Source organism: Charadrius vociferus, unplaced genomic scaffold (assembly GCF_000708025.1).
Source record: "Charadrius vociferus isolate BGI_N301 unplaced genomic scaffold, ASM70802v2 scaffold621, whole genome shotgun sequence".
NCBI classification, from domain to species: domain Eukaryota; kingdom Metazoa; phylum Chordata; class Aves; order Charadriiformes; family Charadriidae; genus Charadrius; species Charadrius vociferus.
This window is the reverse complement of record NW_009646926.1, coordinates 9,486-19,225: the sequence shown is the minus strand read 5'-3', so window position 1 is coordinate 19,225 and position 9,740 is coordinate 9,486. Positions and strand designations below refer to the sequence as shown.

At 52.5% G+C, this 9,740-nt stretch overlaps 2 non-coding genes across 2 annotated transcripts; one reads left to right on the top strand and one right to left on the bottom strand.

The window, feature by feature from the left end:
• The first annotated feature begins 550 nt into the window (after positions 1-550).
• Positions 551-623, top strand: TRNAK-UUU. The gene has a single exon. It is a non-coding gene; the product is annotated as a tRNA-Lys (tRNA).
• Positions 624-2,852: 2,229 nt separating this feature from the next.
• TRNAH-GUG lies at positions 2,853-2,924 on the bottom strand. The gene has a single exon. It is a non-coding gene; the product is annotated as a tRNA-His (tRNA).
• Between the last annotated feature and the right edge of the window lie 6,816 nt (positions 2,925-9,740).

The following is a 9,740-nucleotide window of genomic DNA, read 5'->3' as shown; positions in this document are numbered from 1 at the left end:
ATCCCCGCAGCACCAGCACCTTCCTGGGGTGCATCCCCGCACCGGGCTCGGTGCCCCGCCGGGCGGCCGGTCCGGCCCGTGGGCAGGAGCCGGTGCTGAGCCCGGGGTGTGTGGGCAGCGCAGCTGAGCTGGCCGAGGAGCCGGCACTGGGCTGCGGAAAGGCCGGTCCAGAGCCCACCGCTGCCAGGATGTGATTTTCTGCTGCTGCGTTATGATTGACACCAGACACTGGGGCTGTACTCCTCCTCCTCCTCCTCCTCCTCCTCCTGGTCACTCTGGGTTTTGGCCATCCCCAGGGGATAGACCTGGCACTTGTGCATCACCCTTCCCCTTGGTGACCCAATCCTCCCCCCAGGAGAGGTGCCAGGGCAGGGTAGAGGTCCTGGTGGTGGTCCTCCTCCTGGGAGGATGTCCTCAGGTGTGGTGTCCTCGTTGGGACAGCGTGGGGGTGGAAGAGGTCAAAATGAGTCCCCTTATTAACCCTCTGGTGAGACAGTGAAGTGGGGTCCTCAGTGGCCATCCTGAACATCCCCCAAATCCCCAAATGTGAGCCTGGATAGCTCAGCTGGGAGAGCATCAGACTTTTAATCTGAGGGTCCAGGGTTCAAGCCCCTGTTCAGGCAAAGGCTTTATCCTTTAGGAGCCTGAGGGCAGGATGGGCACCTCCTGCTCCTGGCACCGCGGAGGTGGGAATAAAGAAACAAGGGGCTGTGTCTCCCCCTGCTCACTTCCTCACTGAAAAGTGTTCAAGTGTCCAAACCAACCACACTCAAGGAGCTTCCTCAGAGGTCGGGTTCCTGTTGGTACCTGCTTTTTCTACATGATGATGAACTCTTCTCAGTGCTGCCCAGTGTTATCCACAGGCAATGGGCACAAACTGGAACACTGGAGGCTCCGTCTGAACATCAGCAGACACAGTTTTACTATGAAGGTGACCGAGCACTAGCACAGGTTGCCCAGGGAGGTTGTGGAGTCTCCATCAGCGGAAGTATTCAGAAGGTGCCAGGACTCGGTGGCCCTGCTTGAGCTCAGGGTTGGACCAGATGACCTCCAGAGGTGCCTCCAACCTCAGCCAGACAGTGGATCTGTTGCCTGTCATCCCAAACCCACTCCAACCAAAGCAGAACCCTGCGTTGTTTTAAAGGAAGATGGTTCATCCAAGAGCAGAGGCTGCAGCGACTGGTGGGGCCACCACATTGCTTCAGCCAAGCCCTGAATCGCACTGTGTACCTGTATCTACCCTTCAGGTTACCTTTCTTTTAGCAGAAAATCAAGTAATTTTGGATGAAAAATATCCCCTTTGGGATTTTGATATTTTTCAACCTGAACATACATCAGTTACTCAAGCACGGTGCATTTTTCTTCAGATAAGCTTAATGGCCTTATACCCCAAAATGACTTTCAGGGGTGTGAAAACAAGAGGGATGGAAAAATTCTATATTTCCTTGTGTTTCTGCTTCTGAGCTGTGTAGGAGTGTTCTTCTTAGAAAAGACTTAACTGAAAAGTAAAATTACTGAAAAGAAAATTGGTTCTGTTCTACCTCAAACCAGGACAGTTACTGCTGCTGCTGAAGGGCAACTTCTCTAGATGTTTTTCTTCTCTTTCTTCTGCATTATCTTTAGAAGGGAAAATGCTTTCTGAGTTTTCTCTGAGTAAAGAAATATGTGTTTTCAGTGAAAGAGTAAATGAAGATCAGAGGAGTGAAGTTGTGGAAGTAGCGCACTGCAAATCCTAAAGGGATATGCACAACAAATTTTGCTTTCCCTTTCTTGCTATGGATAAGATATGAAAGGGAAATAATTTATTTTATTTTATGCAATGAAAATGCCTCCCTCTCCCCTTCCCACGCACAAGCCCTGTGGCTCCCTGAGCCAATCTGTGGGCGCGCTGGCAGACCTCTGCTGCTTTCAGTTACCCCTGCAGTGGTGAATAAATCAAGACCTGCTGCTTGGGTAGCATCTTCCTCATCAGCCAAGCCCCAAATGCGACCTGTGCGATACACAATGCCGCTTGTGGTAATGTCATTTTTGAAAGCTGCCGTCCAGTGTGAGTTCTGCACAGCTGTCAGGAGAGGGCACCAAGACCAAGCAGACAGGGTGTCACCATGGTCTCATGGCTCCCAAAGAGTAAAGGCAACAGGTTAAAAGGCCTCCTCAAGCTGAAGCACCTCCTGGTGGACCCCAAAGATCTCCACCTGCTTCTTGGTGCCCATGAGACCTCTGGTTCCCAGACCTGCAGTGTGTCAGGGTCATCCCTCAGTGCTGGGCGGGTTTTGCCTCTGCTGTGAAAGCATCCCTGGAGGTGCTGCAGCTGAAACCCAGTTCCCCAGGAGCTGGGAGCACCAGCAGCAGGTCTTCAGCAGCTTGACCTTCCTTCTTCTTCGGGTGGTCACTCTGGCAGATCCTTCCCACCCTGGAGGGCAGGAGGGAGCTCTCTTGGCTCTCTGGAGCTGAACCTGGGGCAGCAAGCTGCTGCCTCCCACCTCTTCTCGCTCTGCAGGGTGGCCACAGTGTCTTCTGGTCCTCTTTTTGTAAAACTGGGAGGAAGGGTGAGGGAGAGGTGGGAAGCTGGGTGATTTCTTCAAAATTCTCAAGCTTTGCCTGGAAAACGGAGAATTTGGAGTGCTTTCCCCGAAGTGTCACTGCAGCCCCACTAGAGAGACCCCGTGCAGTGACTGCAGGTGGGAAAATCATTGCAGGCGCGAGCCCAGTCACTCTTAGGAGCAGAGAGCACCACGGAGCTCGTGGCTCCCTCCTACGGCACAGCATCTTTGTGAACCAGCCCCCTTGCAGATGCCTCCCTCCCATCTTCAGCCCGGCCTTTCCGTGCGCCAGGCGACCGGCAAAAGCCTTGCTGTGACTCGGATTCGAACCGAGGTTGCTGCGGCCACAACGCAGAGTACTGACCACTATACGATCACAGCAGAAGATGTCCTGCCACATGCCGGGACCGCGGGGAGGAGAGCTCCTGCACCGTCCCCACCTCTGGAACGGGGCAGCCGGCACAGCCACGCTGTTTTATTAAGGTGGCTATGAGTGGACTTGGCTGCTGCTGCTGCTCGGAGCTTCAGCAACCTGGAACGGGGCCCCAAATTGTGCAAAACGCTGGCAATGCCGGGATAGCATCCAAGGACTGAGGCTGCTGCGAAGGACAGCGCTGTTGGGGGGATATTGTGCCATGGAGGCATTACGCAGTGGGGGCATCACGCTGTAATGTGGTGAATTTAGAGTTAAAACAGTTTTAGATTAGTCTGAGTTATACGAGACGTATGTAATTAAGTAATTTTATGGCATAGTAAGTGCGTGACACAACATGTTTGTGGCAATTCTGTTTAAAATAAAACAAACAGCACACAGATCTCCACAGAAAGCTGAGTGATGCTGTGGGCAGGGAGGTCCGGGTAGCCCAGCACATCCCCATGGTCCCTCATCCAACGTCCCCGGGGCCCCACTGCCACCTCCCTGACTGGCCATGGTCCCTGCAGAGAAATCATTCCCCAGCAGCATCGCTCAGGGAAGTCCAGTGCAGGTGGCACAGTTGGACTGAACCACCTTCCTGGGAGCTCCTCGGTTTGGGTTCTTGTCCCCCAAGCTCATGTCTCCGGCCTTTGTGCTGACACTGAGCTCTGCCTTTCAGCCCTCAGTTTTCACCCTAAATCACCCCTCCAGCTGCTTCTGTGACACAATCCTCCCCCATCCCCTGTTTGCCCTCTGGTAGCCCAGTTGCCAGCGTGTGTTGGTCAGTGCTGCTTACTCTTTCCTCCTCTAGGCTTTTTCTTCCTGCCTGGTTTGGGGAGAAAACCTAATTTTCTATCCTTTTAGCTTCTTTTTGACTGGGTCTGCACCACAGAGGTGTGAGCAGGTGGTAGGAGGTGGCCCAGGGTAGAAATTGGCCAAGAGAGACCGATCCAATGCCAGTCTGACCCCCTTCACTCCTCCATGGGGGCTTTCTCCCCCATTGGGCACACCAAAATGGCCTCACATCTGGTGAGTTTGCTCTCCCAGAGCTGTCCTGCCCCTGCCTTTCTCTCCTCTGCTAATGCACGCAGGCTCCCCAAACACCCCAGGTGCCCAAACAGGGACATCAAAATGGTCCCGTGTGCCCTGGAACCACCTTCTTGCTGAGGTGGAGGGCACAGTTGAGGGTCCTGTGTTCTTCACCTATATATTAAAACACAACCTTTGCATTCATTATTGATGAAAGAATCCTCTCCATGTTCCCTCCACCCTACCATTTTATGACTCCAAAAGGGTGCTTTGGTGACTCCACATCTGCTTTTGGTGGTTTTGGCCCTGGCACAGGTTGGGCTCAGCGCTGGTGGAGAGGGAAGGGCTTGGCTGGGGTGAGAGCTCCCTGCTCCACATCCCGGGCATCCCACAGACCCCGGGTACCACCCCACTGCCTCCTCCTCCCCACCCCTCCATGCACCACAGGGTATGCTGTGGGTGATCCCTGGTGCCCCCAAAGTCCCCAGGATGGACCCCAGGGCCCCCATGTGCCCGTCAGGTCCCTCACCCCACTCCGTCAGCCCCACGATGAGTCCTAGAGTTCCCATGGGCATCTCTCCTCAGCCTGGAGCCCCCAGTGCCATCATGTGCCCCATTGAAGTATACACAGCACCAGGAGTCCATCCCGGCTCCACACACCAGGTCAGAAGAGGGAGTGCAGCCACCCAAAAGAGAGATGGAGACCGGATTTAATAGGAGTGTAGAAGAGACAGAGATGGGGGGCGCTCCCATCCCTGGGAGGGCTCAAGACCATGTTTACAGACATATTCATGTGTCGTCTGTTCTGCCAGAAGTCCAGATACCTTTCCCTCGGATCCCGGAGAGTCATCTGCTTCCCAATGCTGTGGCGTTAAGGAGGAAGAGTTTGGTTTTATTGCCCAGGGAGGAGGGCGCAGAAATGGTACAGGCTTAGTTCAGGCTGGATATTATGGGATCTGCTTCCTCTGGCATTTCCATACTTTCTGTGATGGGACACAGGACCAACGACAAGGTCCCACGTGCAGGCAGTGAGACAGGGGATAGGTCAGGCAACGGATGAGACTTTGGACCAAATAGGCATCAACTCACAGGGCAAAGCATCTCAGTGTCTAGTTAGAGAACACCGGAGGTATCCTTGTCTCTTTGGCCCCCCACAACTTTTTGGTCCCACCTAGAAATCCTATTGGAGTGCCAACAGCTGGCCCTTGGATGGTGGGGGTCCCTCAGCCCAGGTGCCAACCTCCCAAGCCTGCTGCCATGCTCCCGTGAGGAGTGCCAGTGAGAGACCCCCTTCCCCTGGGTGCTCCTGGTTGTGGAGGGAAGGGAACTGCAGGGGATGGGGAGACACCATCCACAGCTGGAGAGATTTACCAGAATAACCGATTCTCTTCATAATTGCTCTGCCGATTCAGCTCTACTCTCCTGCTCCACTCTTCCCGACGCATGTGGTAAGTCTCCAAGAGTTGCAGGGTGTAGTTTGCTCGCACGGAAAGCTGACTGCAAGGCAAAAGTCTCTCTCACCTTCTGGCTGAGACCCTCCTGCCTCCCTCTGCCTTCAACTTGGAGGCAGTGTAGGGCTGCCTGGTGTCAGGGTCTAAGCCATGTCAAGGGGAAGGGGAGGATGCTGTACCCAGCCCCAGAGCTCAGGAGTTGGAGTTCTTCATGCCTCGGACAACTGCTGCAGCTCAATTGTCCCAGGCTGAGGTTGGTGGACATGTTCAGTTTGGGCAGGCCCTGTGGACTCTCCAGCTTCCTCTTCACCAGGGCTCTGTGCAGCAAGGGAGCAATCCTCTCCTCGTTCCCAGTCTGTGGCAGTGGTGAGTGTGGCCAAATCTCTGTCGATGTTTCATGGGACCACCCAGCCTGCATTGGTACAAGAGGATGGTTTTTAGGAGGCTTCTCACCTCCCTCAGGTGCTCTGGACATTCAGCAGTGGAGATGCCAGTGGCTACAGGGTCTGTGGAGCATGGTCTACTCCACCCTCACAAACCCCCATGAGATGAACTGCCTCAGGCAGGGACCTGCAGCTGTAGCAGAGGAACCAGGAGAATGACCCCAGCACAGCCCTCTGGATGAAGGAGGACATCAGCTCCCTGCTGGCCCCACGCTCTCATGCTGCCATCACATGTGATGAGGTAAATGAGAGGAGGGAATGCCTGTTTTTCAGAGCAGGAACCATGAGATGAAATCCTCCAGCAGGTCAGAGCACATCACTGAACCAGAAAGATGGCTTGGTTGGAGGAGTTGAAGGCCCTGAGGGCACCAAGAGCCCTCAATGACCGTGTCCAGCGTCCCCTGCCACCACCACCCACATCCCATTTCAGCCCCTGCCAGAGTTGATCCAGACCCTGACCTGCGGACTGGTTTCCTGGTGTGACGGGGAGGTCCTCTTCTCATTTCTCAAAACGGGAAGTGCGGTTTGAGGTCTGACACCGAGAGTTTGCTTGTGCCTGCTGTCCTTTTCCACCACCAAGCTCTCCTGAATTCTTGGCAGAAAGCTGAAAATACCCAAGAGGGTGAGCTGGTGTGAGTACGGGATGAGGATGTCTTCCACTTTGTGCTCATGAGTAGCTCAGTGCCAGCCTCTACAGCAGACTGCATTTCTGCTGGAGATTTAAGTGTATTTGGCTACTTGGTTTCTTGTCAACAGTGGAGGAAGAAAACCTTGAATTGTAGCACTCACATGAGCTGTATCACCCACATGTGGTCCCCGTCTAGAGGGAACAAAGAGAATAACACTGACTTTTGCAATAACTAGAGTCTGGAGGGATCATGACCCTCCTCCTGCAAATGGCACTGTGGTGGTCACACACTAAAGGCTGTGTTTTGGGGACACAGGACAGTGCGGGAGAAGGAGGAAGTGTTTGAGGGAGAAAAGCAATGCTGGCAATTAGCTCTTTTTGGCACTCCTCTGGCCCCTGACCACCAGATCTGAAATTAAATCAGAGTCTTCCCATTGACTGAATCCAAGGTAGGAAACAATGAACACAGACATTGCTCTGTCTTGCTGGGGGAGGATGTTAGAATCATAGAATCACGGAATTGTTTGGGTTGGAAGGGACCTTAAAGATCATAGAGTTCCAACCACCCTGCCCTGGGCAGGGACACCTCCCACCAGCCCAGGTTGCTCCAAGCCCCGTCCAACCTGGCCTTGAACACCTCCAGGGATGGGGCAGCCACAGCTTCTCTGGGCAACCTGGGCCAGTGCCTCTTCACCTTCAGAGTGAAATTTTTTTCCTAATATCTAATCTAAATCTCCCCTCTTCCAGTTTGAAGCCATTCCCCCTCATCCGATCAGGTGTTCTGAATTTCATTTTTCTTTGAAAAGCAGCATCATTTACATTGAAATGAGAGAACGTTCATAGACTCCAAAAAGGAAGGAGAAAAACTTCCTCCATTCCTGGATTAATTCTTCACACAAACACCAGTCACTGTGACAAATCTGAATAGTCCTTCAGAGACAATACTAACACTGCATACAAAGGGAACAACTCATTCAAGAAACCCAAGAGCACAGGGTCACCCTCATCCATTTCTCCATGAGGCTCACCTGCCAGGTGACCTTCTTCCTTTGCCTTTCCGCCCCTTTCCTTTCTCTGGGCCAGATAGTGTGGATGGAGACAGGGACTGCCTTGAATGGAGACGTTCAGTAGGACGACTCTCTGGAGCTATACAAGACTCTTCAGAAAGCATCTTTGGGGCTGTTTAACAAGAATGACAGGCAGATCAGCTCCAGCATCTGACAAAACAATCCAGTTCCATTGATGCCCATCATCTCAAAGAGGTCTCCCTCTCTAGAATGTCTATGGCACAGCTTAGCAGCCTTTTAAAAGTCATCTCCAGGCAATTTTTATCCTCACATTCAGGTCCATAGGGGAGGTAGACCCCTCCACCCTTGGCAGCTCAAGGCAGAGCTACCTAAAATGAAGGAGCAGCTTGCAATATATACCAGGGTACAGAGCCCTGAGGGAAAGTGTGTTGCCATGAAGTCTCCTTCCATAGGAGGTGACTTGAGCTTTGCTGCATATAGTGAGGCACAAGAGATGCAGCTTTCCCTCCCAGGGCACCATAGTTTGTCCTCATCTTCAGCACAAGCACCCCCTGCCACACATATACAAGTCAGATGTGACATTACCATCAGTATCAATTTGCTTATCACCCTCTTCTTCCTCCTTCTCTTTTTCTTCCTCCTCCACCTCCCTGTCTTCTCTGGCCTTCAGAGGTTCTACAGAGAGACATTCCAGGACTTCTTTCTCAGGGGGAAGCGTAAAATCAAACCTGGAAATGAGAGGACACCAGATAAGAAGAAGGGGCACCACATTCCCTTTGCATCTTCCATTAACAATGCATTCATGGAGAGACTTGAGAAGGTCTCTCAAGGCTGCTGCTTTCCTAAGCAGAACATGCAACGTCCTTGAGAGCTCTGTTAGGATACAGAGCGACACAGTCAAGACTTCTATGGCTTGGGAGCACACGAGAGGTCCCATCAGTCTGCTCCAGGTCTTCCCAATCCTAAGTCTGAAAAAGTTGACTCCCTCACTGAAGACCATCTCTCATCTCCTCTTCCTGTTCACAGACATGGAGAACAGGCTACTCTCTCTTTATCCAACTGGCCAAGGTTGGTTTGAAACTCTAACTCTGCCCTGGAGCTCCCTTGCAGAACCTCTCAGGCTCATGTCAAGACATCTGTAATGCATAACAATCATCCCCATGGCCATTAAGGCCACTACTGGGCAGTCCCATCTCTGGTCAGAGCTCTGAAGAGCCCTACTCAAGCACAGAAGGGAAAATCACTCCTCCTGTCCCCCAGGGACTTGGGAAACGGGTATTTAGGGGCACTCGGGGCCCTCAAGTCTCACCTAAGGGAAGGCTATGTCTCAAACTTAGGACTTGTATGAATCCGGTACCCACTCAGGACACTTTTCCTGCATACTCCATGTGCAGGAAATTCTGGGATCTTTCCATTTTGAAATTGCACCCAAAAGAAAGACATGAATCGGGGGAAACCTTATGGAAAATATTGCCTGTGTTCCTCAACCAACAAGAAGCGAACGTACCGTGGCAATACAAAGACACCACCAGGACCCACGCGAAAATCAGGACTTTCTCTGTCTGATACCACCAGATGTCTCCTCTCTGGGGTCTAAAACCGAGACAGAGATATGTGAGAGCACTCCAGGGACATTTATGTCTTGTTTATAAAGCATTTCTTCTGCTCAGAGAAGACACAGCCACTCGGATGTCCTATAACAAAGTTTTCTTTGGCTAATATGGGCCCCTCGGCTTTTCAGGCAGAAGCTGCACAGCTCAGAGTTGCCAAGGAGCAAGAACGTTGGCACGTATTGTCCCATGCAAGCTGCAGTCTTTCAGGTGCACAACAGGAATATGGGGAACTGGAGCTGCTGTGCCTGCTGCCCCAGCATCCCAGATGTGGTCCAAGAAGTTGATTCAAAAGCAGTAAGGTCAACCCATGGCTGTCAACACGCAGGGAAACAAAACGTTGGCTTTCTATGAGGGCTGAAGTAGAATGGGATGTGCAGTTGGCATGTCCCCATGTGTTGGACTCTTTCTCTAGTCAGTGTCTACTTTTGAACCCATCAAAGCCTCGCCATTATAATTTCTAGGACACGTAGTGGGATGCTGGGCTAGGCAGAGCCTTGATCTAACTCTAGGTGACTCTTCCTGGACTCTCCTACATCAGCTGGACCGCTGCGTAGCAGAGCAGGACACTACAGAGTTAGCCCTGCCTCCCC